The sequence below is a fragment of the Epinephelus fuscoguttatus genome, linkage group LG4, assembly GCF_011397635.1.
Source record: "Epinephelus fuscoguttatus linkage group LG4, E.fuscoguttatus.final_Chr_v1".
In the NCBI taxonomy this organism is placed as follows: domain Eukaryota; kingdom Metazoa; phylum Chordata; class Actinopteri; order Perciformes; family Serranidae; genus Epinephelus; species Epinephelus fuscoguttatus.
Genome location: NC_064755.1, coordinates 44013162 through 44027540, shown reverse-complemented (window position 1 = coordinate 44027540; position 14379 = coordinate 44013162). Strand labels below are relative to the sequence as shown.

Sequence of the window (14379 nt, the reverse complement as noted above, 5' to 3'; positions counted from 1 at the left end):
CAGTGATCTGTTCACTCTTCCCTGCTATTTTCTTATTAAATCTATTTTATTCATTAAAGACAGGAAAAACCTCAAAGTTCATTAGCTTGATAGATAACAAGACAATAAGTTCAAAGTTTACTCAAAAGGCATATTTGTCGTGTTGACTGTCTCTGTCTCAGAGGTTAAACTGGAGCTAATTGTTTTAAAGGAACAGTTTGTGAGATTTAGGGGGGTTTAGTGGCGTCCAGCAGTGAGGATTGCGGGTCGTAACCAGATGAAACTTCTCCTGGTTAGAATTCCTTCAGTGCTTCAGGAGACTTTTATCAAGGGCTGAATTATCCACAGAGGTCTCTTCCTCTCCAAAACTGTATTTCTTCTAAAACATGTACACCACCTTAAAAGTGGAGCATATGTTCAGAAGGTCAATCTGTCTTTAGCTGTTCACACCGAGGCCAATCACAAGTCTCCTACATCAATCTGTAAAAGTCAGCGGCATCAAAGGACATCTGGCTTGAACTGAAGTGGACTTTATCACTCCTGCATTTTCCTGGACTCTATTTTACTTTGTTATTCACCTGCTTTATTATCAGCGTGTTCATGAGAATGTGAGTATTAGTTCAATGGTAAATGGACCAACACCTTTCTAGTCTTCTGACCACTCAAAGCGCTTTTACACCACTTCTTTAGTCTGACTGACTGAGTTTATTCCTTGTTGACAGTGTTCTCCTCATCTATTCATCTTTGTAATGATTAGTCTTAATTCACCTTATTGTGTATTTCATGCCGTACTGTTTGTTTCTTTATGGTTGCATATGTTCTCTTTTTATTCCCTTCACCACATCACATAGGAATATCAGCATGTCAGTGAGAGTGTGAACTGGATTTATTACCTATGATCATCTTTCCTGTTCTTACGGCACAACCTGTGGAGACTGTACGTCCATAAAGCCAACACTTCATTCATTCATCATTTCATTCTGCAAACCAACACCTCACAACTTAAAGGCACGCTAAGCACCGTTGGGTGACCTCACTTCTGTTTACGTTCCCCCCGTTGGTGTACTCAGTCTGTGTGTGTCCATGACAACCAGTCTCTTTAACCCATTAAAGACTGAATGGAGATTATGTGCTCCTGTTTTTGTCATGGACGTGGTATAAACCCAATCAAGTTTTCTTATTACTTTGGTAAATGGACAGGTGTCATTAGTGAAGCTTTTATCCATAAATGTTTAAGAGGAGCAGCTGTATCTGACTGAGTGTTATCAGCTTCACATCATTGCTTTTTTCACAAATCAACTGTGGCGATCCTACTTTAGCAACGTTAATATGATTCACATAAAACATACAAATATAACGTATTCGGGGTGTGCAGAAACGTACAGTGGCAACATTTTCCTCTATCCAGACTTCATAAGTTCTCGAGGAGTTCAGGAAGCAGAAAACATGTTTCTGAGTTTGCTCCCCTCAGCTGTCACTCTCTGAGCCAGAGACAATACATTTTAAAGTGGAAAAGAAACTCTTTGATCCAATAAATCTCAGTGTGGACAAAGCTGAAGTGTTTCTTGTAAGTTTTCAACGAGCGACGCCGCGCTGCAATCACGGCCGAGGCCTTGAAGAACCGCTCGGAGGGCGGAGGTGTTTTATTGAGGACACGGTGTCTCCAGGCATCGTGAACAGACTTCTGATGGAAATGTCAACATTCGTCTCCGTTGCTCCACCTTCAATCTGTGTCCGGACACCACGCCGCTGTCACCGCCTCGCCTCAGCTGTCCATCACACCTGGCAGGGATATTATTGTTCTGACGCGGGTGTGAGCCGGTGACAGATGAGGCATCCTGCTCAGAGGACCAGAGGGACAAAAAAATCGAGCTCTGGAGAAATGAGAAACCAGAGTGTGGATGACAGAGATGAACAGCTGTCTGCTGTCAGACAACATGAAACATCATCATCATCAACAACTACGGAAACTGTCTGACATTAAATCTGCAGAGAGTCTATGTGTGTGTTACCTGCTTCTCAGAATGTTCTTACTCACCTGAGATTCAGACTTAATCACAACTACATCTACATTCACACTGATGACTTTGTCCCTGTGTCCACCACAGCGTCAATTTCCCACCTGAAAATGCTCCGTAGGAAATGCCAACGTCACCCATTGATTTGTGGACTTTGATTTTGAAGTCTTGACTTCAGCATTTCGGACATTGCTGTCTTGGAGGTGACCATATTTGGACAAGAGGGTGGAGCCAGCCTGTTCTCATCCCAAGTCATCACATATCAATGCTCCGTCAGTGGACTTTCACGTCTACATATTACGCACTAGGTTTCCTCCTGTGTCTGACAGTGATGGCTGGGATGTTGCCACCAACACCTGTAAATTTCAGACAATTTTGCTGAAAACAACAATTTGCTTCATCAGTCATTATAATCATTGCAGGCTAATTTTCTGTCAGTCAGCTTGTTGATTAATCGCCTGATTGTCTCAGCCCTAAAATAAAGTGCAGTTTCACCTGTTTCAGAACAGTTCAGGGGTGTTGATGGCTCCTAAGAAATCTATTGGTCACCGTGGTGATGAAGAATCTTGACTCCTCGCGTTGCTGTGTTTCAGTAAACTGATCCGAGTGAGAAACTTTAATTTCTTCAGGCGATTCTTTAAACTTGAAACATTTGTCATCCTGCAGGCTGAGCTCTCCTCGCTCTCTGAATGAAATGAAACGAGGATGAACATTAATTATATAATGAAACACGCTGTAATTGAGGGCGTAGCTCATTATGCCACATTAGTCTGATATAAATAGTGAGCTATTAGCACTAATTTATTAGAAATCTGCCTCTTATTAAAGAGCTTGAACCCTCATTATCTGCTGTGGCTCCTCGAGGCCCCAAACTGCTGGGAAACAATCTGAAATTCATACTGAGACACAACCAAGACTCTCAGTCATCCAGGTCATGGTGATCATAAGTGCTATATCGTAGCTAACTGGACTTGCTTGAGTTTTCTGAGACGCTTCACCTCCTATAAGAGGCCTCTTCAATTCTAACTAACCATCGGGCTGAGAACGTGCCCACGAGGACAGAGGGGAAGGTGAAGGAACAGAAACACATCAGGGAAGCACTTCAAACCTGTGGCGACCCCAACAATGAGACATGAAACCAAAACTTTAAAAAGTAACGTTGAAAGAGACGATAATGGCGGAGCTTATTAATACTACGGTCTTGTTTAATTTAGCCCCAGGCTGCTTAATACCAGGTCACGGTACCATTCCCTAGCCGGGCCACTCAGAGGTTGCCTGTGGGTCGATGTGGCCAACTGAATAGGCCTGCTGTAAGAGTTCACAACCACACAGGGTTTAAAGCCTGCGACTCCGCACCAGTCCTTTAGAACTGAAGAAGCCTCTTGGATGAGAGCAGAACAACAACCAGTGACTCCTCCTCCTCCTCCTCCTCCTCCTCTGAACGTCTCTTTTTCAGTTAAATCAGCAGTTTCCTCACTGAACAGCCCATAAAAATCATACCCACACACCCTTTCACACAGACTGACATCACCATCAGATCGTCTTCCAGCTGGCGGCGAAGACGTCAAAGAGATCAGATGGACAGAGACGCTGGTCTGAGTCCAGGTCCCGTCTAAACCTCCAAATCTGGATTGAAACAGTCTAAAGGTTCAGACACAAAAATCAACACAACACAGACCAGAATCCTGAGCTCCAACAAGAATCTTGAACTGCCTCAGCAGACGAAGGTCAGAGGTCAACCAGACAGCAGGTCAGAATTTAAAACACATCATAGAAAAGGTTCCTGTATGTTCATATGTAAAAGACCATTGTTTTAAAAATGACTCACTGACTCAGTTTGGTCTGAAGACAACAAGGTGCGGAGTCAGACAGAAGTGAGCTACCAGAACTCTGCAGCCTGCTGCTCATCTCTGCTGCAGGCTACTGGCTCTGTTATCCGCTATTAGCATAACACACCCAAATGTCCCACTGAACCGTCAGCGGTCCAGTTGCATTGTGGGTAGTGCAGGTACCAAATTTTGACAAGAAAGAAGAACACATAATATAAGAAAATCTAAAATGATATACGCTGTAAACATCTATTTGCTCACTCAACTTAATAGTTTTTGGAAACAGCTCGCACTCAAAACTTTGAGTTTAGCAGGTTACCAGGTGGCGTCAGTTTGTAACACGGCCAGTCAGCACCTGTCACAGCAGATTGATACACGGACTGGGGCGTCAGTTCATAACGCGGCCAGTCGCGGCAGTATGATACGCCACCGGAGCAATTTGAAGTGCTGCTTGAAACAATGTAATATAAGCAGCATGAAAGTCCCCACAGGGCAGGCAGGAGGGTCCAACAAACCCTGGACTTTCATCTGAGAGCCTGGTGTTTGCTTCCCATCTGAATGTGGAGCCAAACCATGATGTTTTTATTCTTAACCTAACCATGCATTTGTTGACATCTTGGCATCGGCTGCAGTATCCCAGAAAATCAACAGCAAACACAGGAGGATACCTAGTGTGTAATATCAAGACGTGAAAGGTGACTGACAAAGCTGCGACATGTGATGACTAGGAATGAGAACGTGTTGCCTTTTCCTGACCACAACCAAATGTTTTTTGTGCCTAAATCTAACCACACGTTAACCACAGTGTTGTTTAAAGTTTCAGTGTATCTGCTACATAACGTCGCTGTCGGGCGCAAACCTCCTATGTCCAAAACTGTTACTTTTCAGGAAATGAAAAAAAAAACGTGTGGTTTTGTAACAACTGGACATAACATTCAAGGGCTCTGGAGGTTTAGTCACAGGCGGTTTCAAATACTTTTCATTGGTTAAATATTTGTAAAACCACAGTCAGACATACAGAGTGACCAATAGTACTGATTAATGGAAAAAAATAAAAATCGTGATTTTTGGACAGGAGGTGTGCGCCCGACAGCGACGATAATAAGGTACCAATGTAATCTATCTGTGATTTGCAGAAACACATAATGCCACCATCTTTCTGGTGATTGGATTGTGATTTCGATCGTCTCACAATGTTCTAAAAGTGCTAAATTACTATAGCTCTCTTTAACTCAACCCTTCAGCCATTAGAGCTTTAATTACTTCATTATGAATCATTCCCTGTCGTCTGAACGCTGTGTTGGCTCACCTCCTGTGTTTATAAGGTCTTTAGTATCCCGGTTTTGATTGGGTTTTTTAAGTATCCTGTTTTTGTGTTTGTGCATGTAAACACCATATCCTGAATTCAGAAACCGGGTTATGCCCTTTTCCCAGTTTCAAGAAACCCGGTTTTGCCACCTGGAGTACTCCGATAGAAGCCGGGATACTGGAGCATGTATACGCCTTATCCCGGTTTCATGAATGGTTCAACTACGTCACACAGCCGGCTGAAGGATGCCCTGCTCATTCTGAAGTTTTCTCTCCACTCTGAATCTGTAAACTCCATGAGAACGATCCTATCCCACCAGTCACAGCTACGTATTTTCATCCACTGTTGCCTTGTACTGCGTGGTGGCAGTGACAGCCGAATACCTATCAAAGTTGGTAATCAAAGTGTCAAATATTTGTTGTCACTCTCTCCTCCCATTGCTGAAGATGAAGTGGATGAGCCATAGCTGTAATGCAACGTGAGAATTTACTAACGCTAAGCCCGCCAGAAGCCACAGAGGTCTCATTTTTGTCTTACTTCTGAATATAATAAATATATCACATTTCCTGCTCAATCTGTTGCAAACAAAAGACATAAAAGGCGTAACACATACCTGCGCAGATAGGATGCAGTGATCAGAAAACGGGTTACTGGTATTTGTCATGTATACAGGGATGTGAATAACCGGGTTTCTCTGTGTTCCATGTAAACATCATATCCCGGATATGCTCAAAGCCTCAAAACCGGGATACTAAAGACCTTGTAAACACAGTCAATATCTGTGTGTTCCAGACATGAATAATAAAGATACGTTGAAATGTGTTTTCACTCCTCAGACGTCCTGAAGGAGCTTCCAGCTCCTTCAGTCGGTGTTGGATAGGCGAAACATCCTGCTCTTCTTCTTCTGCTGCTCCTCCAGGACTCCCCGTCTCCTTCCATCTGCTCGTCCTGAGTTTATCTCAGACACGTCAGACGTGTCTGTGTTCTGCTCCACCCTCTGCACCCTCTGCAGCACTGAGGACCTAATGTTAGAGAGCTCTCAGACACAGAAACATCTGTCTGGCAAAGCAGCTCATGGGATTTCTGGTTTAATGAGACACCAACATGATGATGATGATGATGATGATGATGAGGGGAGTTGGTCCAGATGTTCAGGAAGTGGTTCACCAGATGAGAAATTAGCTGTTAAGACTTTGAATATTTGGTCATGTATCTAATATTTGGTGTGAGACGTCTGGTCTGCAGCTCACTCGTGTGTTAACATTAAAGAAACAAGCTCGTAGGTACACCCTCAGTTTAAAGAATTTTATCACAGAGGTGTGTTTCTATAGGTCCATTTCTAAATAGGAAAATTATACAATTATGGACAGGAGAGGAAGGTCTCTGTCTCTGTTTATCAGATCACAAATACGACATGAATTAGCGGCTAGCCACCTCAAGGTCCCTTGGCCTCGCTCCCTGGTGCTGTGGACTGCTTCACCTGGAGGAGAGCTGGCAGCAGCTCCTGAGACTGACCTTTGTTCGGCAGATTTAGCAAATCAAATTTGGCCAGTACAAACCCCCCCTAGCGCCGGGTGTCACAGCGGGCTGGTGGCCAGCAGCAGTGCTGGGTCTAATTTGTGTAACAGCAGCAACAGAAAGTTTGCTAATCTGGTAAGGAGTCTGGGCTGTTTAGTCCCCCAAAGTTGGGGTTTGTGCTGGCTGGATTCGAGTTAATGTAGCCACTTCCTGGAGGTCCATCTCTGTCTCTGGAGCTGCTGCCCACTCTCCTCCTGGTGAGGTGGTCTGTAGAGGCGGGGAGAGAGGCAGAGGACACGCTGTGATTGGAGGCTCTAGTTGACATTAGCTACATGAATGTGAACATGAAGCTGCAGCCTTGAGCCTTTAGCTTCTGTTAACAGAAGGCTAACCAGAGTCCTGCACGGGTCCATTTTTGAAAAACTGTACTCACCCATACCCGTAAAGCTCAGTACCAGAACTGTCCTTATACCCGTCATTATGTCTAAGTCAAAGCCACGACCCACCCCCATGATCGAACCCCCCCCCCCAGGCTCCAGTCCCTCACATTAAAGGGAAATTTCGGTTTATTTCAACCTGTCTCCTATCGTCCTAAATTTGTTTCAAGTGACTAGTGACATAAAAATAATAGTTACAGGGCCGCCCCTCCCTAAACGCAGAACACGCGCTGTGCACAGGGTCTCATCTTCCATGGGGGGCCACATTTTGCGCGAGGGGACGCATCGGTATGCGGTATCGGTATCGGAATGGATGCGCACATGCGCTACCGTGAGGCGCGTGTAGAATCAGCTCGAGGAAGGAGAGAAGAGACCTGACCGCCCATGCGTCGCTGCAATGATTGACAGCACTCGACATCTGAACAATAAGAGGGGTGCGCTGGCAGGGACTTGCAGAGCGGTAGCAGGTGAAGAGTTGTCGACATGTCGTCCAAAAGAGCCTCAGGAGTATGTGCGGGCCGGGAGGTCGGATGCTCCCAGAGAGGGTAGAGGGAGAAATATAGCTAAATAAGATGAAAACAGAAAAGAATGTCTCTGTATTTTATTTCTGTTTTCAGTGTTTAATTAAGGTGGGAGAGGTGGAGGGCTGAGGGAGATCGGACGCCTCCAGAGAGGGGAGAGGGAGAAATATAATAAAATAAGATTAAATAGGAAAAACCTGTCTCCCTCTCTTATTTTATTTTCAGTGTTTAATCAAGGGTGGGGGATTGAGGTGGTGGAAGTTACTTTCTTTTGATGATTAATTGATGGCTATTTGTGACTCAGATTTGTTTATTTAGTTATTTCAGTTTGAAGTTATTTTTATTTAATATTTATTTATATATTATTTATTTTATTTGACTCATACAGCCAAACTACTGTATCTACAGTACATTTGTTATTGCCAGTAAAGGTTGTCAAGTTAAATGGCAAGTTGTTGTACGGTCATTTTGTACCTATGATACATTTGGGATGGGGCCTCCAAATAAAATTTCACTTGGGGCCCCAGTTTGGTCAGGGGCAGCCCTGAATAGTTAGCATGTTAGCCGTTAGCCTAGATACAGGGCATACTTCAAGTGCAAAGTTAGTCCACTAAACAAGCTTTTTTTCCACAAAGACCGCCTCATATCGTTAGGATAAATGTCAGAGAACATATAGAAAACGACATGTAAACGTGTTGTCTTACCTTACCGGTGTGCTGCCATGTTTGTTTACCATCTAGCTCTGCTTTCCAAAGCGTGGCCGAAATATCGCGAGAACAAGCAGCGATCTCATAGCGTGCCTGAAATCTCGCGAGAACAAGCAGCAACAGCTGGAAGGCAGAACCGGACAGTAGCCTGAAAAGTTCATTCATTTATTTTATGAAAGATTTATAGAATAATGGCTGACTTTTTGCCAGACTTCGACTTTGACAGATATATTTCGGTCGTGCTTTGGAAAGCAGAGCTAGATGGTAAACAAACATGGCAGCACACCGGTAAGGTAAGACAACACGTTTACATGTCGTTTTCTATATGTTCTCTGACATTTATCCTAACGATATGAGGCGGTCTTTGTGGAAAAAAAGCTTGTTTAGTGGACTAACTTTGCACTTGAAGGTTGCCCGTTCACTTACGTTTTAACAGGTCTGACGCTACTATGCGCCCCGGCTGTATCTAGGCTAACGGCTAATATGCCAACTATTATTTTTATGTCACTAGTCACTTGAAACAAATTTAGGACGATAGGAGACAGGTTGAAATAAACCATAATGTCCCTTTAAGCGGGTTCTCCGTTCTTGAATTGGACGTCTCTTTGACTGGATGGTGAAAACATTCAATCACTGCCAGGTTAGGAAACATGTTAGCATGCTCCTTACACCACCATCAAACCTCCAAAGGATCCTCCTTGGGTGTTTGAACTCCACGTAGGCTGCCACCTCATCCTCGGGCTGCAAAGTTTCATGGCTGGAGTCCTCCACGTCAGTGACCAATGAGACCACGGGGTCAAAGGTTACACTTGTGTCACTGACTTTCAAAATAAAAGGAACTGCAGCTTGATAATAGAGATTTAGATGTCAGAATATCACACATATACTGCACAGCTTTTTTTATTTGTTTTATTCTGAAAAATAAAAAATATATTTTTATTCTCTCATGCCCTTACCCATGAATTTATATAAATACATATTTTTACCCATTACACAGCTATTAACTACATTTGCCCTTTATCTCTAAGCGCTTCATCGATACTGACACGTTTTATTTAGTTTATTTTCAGTCTCTTTTTGATGGGTCCGTCTTTCCCTTTGGGTTCCTTTGTGACGTAGGCAGTGGTTGCCAATGCTGGAATAGTAACTTTCACTGCAGGATTCTCCACTACTGACTCAGGCTGTCACCACCTGAAGGGACGCACATCTGTATATAGAAAAGCCAATAGGAACGTCCTCTCTCTGAAATGACCTGTGATTGGGCTAAAGTTTCCTACAGCTTTAAAACAGAGTCAAGAGGAGGTGCAGAGGTCTAGTTCTCTCAGACCACTTGAATTACAACATGCTTAAAGTTCATTGTGGGATTTCTACCCAATGACACCGAAACAAAACTGCCTGCCCTCAGCTTTTCTTTGTCTTATGTGATGTTAAACTGAATTTTGGATTGTTGGTCAAAACAAGCGATCAGTTCATCAATTATTCGAGAAAGTAATCTGCAGATGAATCAATAATGAAAATAATCCCTAGCTGCAGCCCTATTTTGGGTTAGATGAGTGAACATTCAATAGATACAAAAAAGTGCTGGTCATGACCTCAGCCTTTATTTCAAAATAAGAGCTCACTCTTATTCAGAATAATCTAAAATAAGAAATCAATATTTACTTCAGTGTTTGATGGTGAATGTTGTTTCTGTTTAAAATGCTTCTTTACTCATAAAAGCAGACGCACAGTCCCAGTTGGTGTATTTCAGATTCAGTGTTAGGAGTCAGACAGCAGAGGGGGATGGAGCAGGATAGTTATTATGGGATGGATGGTGTAGGTCAGAGGTCAAACAGGAAGTGCGGCGCTCAGCAGATTCCACAACAGCACTCGCTTGTCTTCTGACGACCTCTGACCTCACCTGTCTGAGCAGCTACCTCCGCCGTGTCCCCGAAATGTCTCCCATCACACACACACACTGTACACACACAAACACACACACACACACACACACACACACACACACACACACACAGTACAACATACAAAAATAAAAGTATTATATTTATACTGTATATTTCCTGAGGGTTTACGGGAAACAGAAAACCTCAAACTCATATGTTTCCTGTGACCAGTCCGATCACAGCAGCGTTCTGTCATTTAAAAACTCTCCACACCTTCATCAAGGTCTTCCCAAAAACTTGCTGCCGTCATCATCATTAACAAACTGCTTCGTTTTCCAGAAACAAAAAGAAACAAACAACAACAGAAAAAAAACCAGCCACGTCTGCGTAAAAATAACACGACATTAAACTTAAACGACTGAGCCCTTTACACACGCACACACACACGCACACACACACACACACACACCCTTCCTGTGGCTGTTAGCGGTTAATAAATAAAGGAAATGAGTGGAGAGAGAGCTCATTAATATCAGTGAAGGTGAGCAGCTAACAGCCCCAGGAGGCTGCTGCTGTTAATACAGGAAATGAATGGAGAGAGACGGCCAGCGCTAACGCTAATGCTAACACACACACACACACACACACACATACACACAGGTTTCCTCTCTTGTATCTTAAAAGAATACAACCTAAAGTAAAAAAAAAAGAAAAAAAAGAAAAAGAAAACCAGATTTTTAAACCACTGACAAAAACATGTTCCACATAAACCAAAGAGATCAGAATAATATTTAATTATTAAATATTCCATCTCGCCTTATTTTACAGGGTTAAAGACAAAGTTATCAAACTTGTTTATTGTACACAGGAATATTTCAGGGTTCGGTTCAGCTGTTTTACGATTGTTTTTACATATTTTTACTTTGCGTATAATTTCCAGATATTTCAGTGTTGTTTTGGTTTATATTTTACTAATATTTTTTTTGGTATTTTACTAATAGTATTCAGATATCTACATGATTTCTTTAAAGATTTTAGTAATAATTATCAGATATTTAGCTGATTTTTTTTTAACAGATTTTCTTAAAAAAAATTTACAAACATATTTTAGATATTTTACAATTTTTTTCAGATGTCTTTTTTGTTTTCAAATATTGAAACTTGTTAATCACTGTGGTGCAGTTAAAGCAAACGTGGCCTTTCATTTATTTTTACATTTTTGAACGTATACAGTCAGTATTATTGTATTTTTACTGTATAATTTTTTTAAGTTATTACTTTGATTCTTTTACATTTGAAAGACAAATATTGTACTTTAACTTAAGTAGTAATTTGACTCAGCAACTTTCACCTGTATTGGAGCAATAAATATATATATATACCTTATACATGGGTGGCACGGTGGTGTGGTGGTTAGCACTCTCGCCTCACAGCAAGAGGGTTGCCGGTTCGATCCCGGGCGTGGGAGCCCCTCTGTGCGGAGTTTGCATGTTCTCCCCGTGTCAGCGTGGGTTTCCTCCAGGTGCTCCGACATGTTCTCCCCGTGTCAGCGTGGGTTTCCTCCAGGTGCTCCAGCTTCCTCCCACAGTCCAAAGACATGCAGGTTAACTGGTGACTCTAAATTGTCCGTAGGTGTGAATGTGAGTGTGAATGGTTGTCTGTCTCTATGTGTCAGCCCTGTGATAGTCTGGTGACCTGTCCAGGGTGAACCCTGCCTCTCACCCAGTGTCAGCTGGGATAGGCTCCAGCCCCCCGCGACCCTCAAGAGGATGAAGCGGTTAGAAGATGAATGAATGAATACCTTATACATTTTAATATACATGTTTATATAAAATGCCTGCACATGTATGAACAATATGAATAACAACCCAACTGTTATATGCAATTATTAGTTTTAAAAATACTAAGAGATTTTTTCTATTTCACAGAGGCAAAGAAAATAATATCTACTAAAAGTCCAGCATATTTTAATACATCAATAATCACATTTGTAATATTTGTCTATTGTCTCATCAGATGGTCTCGGATGTTGAATGAATATAAGGAGCAATACAGTGACAAATCCAAACCTCATATATTAGAATTTATGTGACAAATATATAAATTTATATTTGTGGACAAACATTTTTTGTTTTAGATTTCTACGGAAGGAGGGTCATCACAATTGAAAAAAATATTATGTGGTAAACTTACACACTGTGTAATGTGTGTCATTTGGACTGTGTGTTTTGGCATATTTATATAAATAAATAAATATATTACGAGTTACATGTCAGATGTGTGAACAAACTCACTCACTTAACTTTCTTCCTCCTCCACCTTCCTGTTTTCTTCCTCACTGTTCTCTCTTCTTCTCTTCTCTCTCAGGACCTCCATCACCAGGAAACCAGTGTGCGTGTGTGTGCGTGTGTGTGGGTGGGTGTGGGTGGGTGTTTGTGTGTTTGTTAGCATTAGTGTTAGTGTGACCTTGTCTGGACTAATTATTTCTATGGAGGACACAGGAGGGAGAGCACGTTTTTTTCCACCTCTAATGATTCATAAACAGTTTTCACAGGATGAACTCCACCAGGACCTTAATTAGTCTGCGACACACACACACACACACACACACACACACACACACTCTCACACACACACAAACAACATGTTATATGGCCATGTGTAAATTATGTTTTGTGGAGGAACAGCGAAACATCAAGGAGGACATTCACATCCGACACCAGACAATCCCTGAGACAGTGACTGTGAGATGTGGTAGAAAGCTCCAGAAAAAGCTAGAAAGTGTACCCTTAATTAGGATTATTTTTGACATATTTAAAACCCAAAGCCAAATCTGGCCCCCAACAGGGAGCCATTCTCCTCCTTCTGAAGCTAAATAAACTCTTTAAAAACCCTCTTGGATCAGCTGAAAAGTCGTCGTCACAAAGCTGAAAACAGGCTGTTTTTATTCCTCTTTAGAGATACGTGGTTCTCACAGGACAGCCACGCTACAGACACATGATGATCTTATAGACCATGATGCATTGCTGTAGATTAAACTCCCCAACAGGATATAAAGGAGTTCAAATGAGCTCAACCTGAAACATGTACAGCAGTAAAATGACACATACACATTAATGCAGCAGGAATATTAATCCAAAAACATCAGATAGAATAAAACACTGACAGCAGGGAACACTTTACTGCACTAACGTTTACTTTCATAAAGCTTTAAATGCAGGACTTTCACTTGTAAGGAAGTCCCCTCTCAGTGTGGTATTAGTACTTTTACTTCAGTGAAGGATCTGGATACTTCCTCCTCCTCTGTTCCTGTTTCTGCTGATCTGCACTGAGCTGAGCTGATCCAGGATAAGACCGGATGGAGCGTTGGTGCCACAGCTTTGATCTGCTTCCCCACAGTCTGGGAGGGTTTCATGATGGTTGTGAGCAGCGCTGACAAGGAAGCCGATGTGTTTCAGATCCTGTGAAATGACTGGAAATCTGTAACCAACTGGAAACCAGTGCATCTTCGGTGGTGGACTTATGTTTCACCGCAGGCTGCAACTAAAATGTCCAAACAATAACTTTAGCAGGGTTACAGCGTTAATTACAAAATGTACTGTTATATTTTATCCAACCATTTTATGTGACTCTATGTGCTTTTATGTAAATTGTATTTGTTGTTGTGTTACTGCTAAAAAACATAAATAAAATATTTCTGCCCTTTATTCTGATGTAGGTCGACCTCCATCTCACTATGATTTACTTTTTGCTTTAAAAATCCAGTTTTGCAAAAATTGTTCAGTTAAACGTTGAACGTGTAATCATGATATTTCCTTTGTGCTTGGCTCACCTGAAACCACCTGAGTGATGTCATGGGAAGACTTTAGAATATCTTATCACAGATATGTGAAGAAGGAGCCTCCATGATCAGCTGCATTTACAGATCAAAGTGTGGCTCCGCGCCAACAAACACAAATATCCAACATGTCTGCTGCATCTTTTTTTTACTCATTTTACCAAAGTTTAGCCCGACAGATTGAACCTCTCTGAAAACGTAATGAAAACGTATCCTTGGGATATAGAATGAAGCTCTGTGTGCTTTGAATGTAGCTCAGGTGAGTCTCAGCAGGCTGGTGCAGGTGAACGAGGCACAGCTGGAGAAACATCAGGTCAATCAGGCTGTGGGCGGAGCCAAA

At 42.2% G+C, this 14379-nt stretch overlaps 2 protein-coding genes across 6 annotated transcripts in view; both read right to left on the bottom strand.

Moving 5' to 3' along the window:
• The window catches only part of LOC125887009 (E3 ubiquitin-protein ligase TRIM21-like), a 403613-nt gene that overhangs the window by 328606 nt on the left and 60628 nt on the right, over window positions 1–14379 (bottom strand). The window lies entirely within an intron of this gene.
• LOC125887010 (E3 ubiquitin-protein ligase TRIM21-like) overlaps window positions 1–14379 on the bottom strand; it is a 400559-nt gene that overhangs the window by 344441 nt on the left and 41739 nt on the right. The gene's annotated exons all lie outside the window — the stretch shown is intronic.